The sequence below is a fragment of the Microcaecilia unicolor genome, chromosome 3 (assembly GCF_901765095.1).
Source record: "Microcaecilia unicolor chromosome 3, aMicUni1.1, whole genome shotgun sequence".
In the NCBI taxonomy this organism is placed as follows: Eukaryota; Metazoa; Chordata; class Amphibia; order Gymnophiona; family Siphonopidae; genus Microcaecilia; species Microcaecilia unicolor.
In genome coordinates, this window is record NC_044033.1 from 196,382,730 (window position 1) to 196,383,320 (window position 591).

Consider the following 591-nt stretch of genomic DNA (forward strand, 5'->3'; position numbering starts at 1 on the left):
GATGCAAAAGAGAATATGGATATGTCATCCATGAGACACAATTTATGAGTTTTGCTCAATGAGACCAGTTCTGCCTGCACTTTTCACAATGCTGTCAGTAGATTCAGTTAAGGCACTGCATACAGTCGTGGAGTAAAGCTGTTAATGAGATGGAACTGATGTCTGTCAATGCATACAGACAACTGCTGCTATGCCACAGCCTCAAATTACTGTCACAGCAACCCACTAGGGAGAACACAAATGGTCTTCAAAAAATTTGGGGAAAAGAATTTGGAGTAGCAATGCCACAGAATCATTTTGGAGGAATGTGACTTGGAATTCAAGATCTGTGGTCCTAAAACAATTGTTCTTCTTTTTAGTGCACCAAGCTGTGTGGACCTCCCTTAAGACACATTGAATCAATAAGTCCCTCACCAGGTTTTGTTGGTCTTGCAAATCTGAATTGGTATGCTAGATCACCTTCTTTTTCAGTGTGGAAATATACAAGCATTCTGACAGGAAATAAGGCTCACAATTCAGTTCCAGGCATCATTTAATGATTATCTTAACATTACTTCACTTGCCTAGAGGGCTACTGAGAGAAGGTGGTCA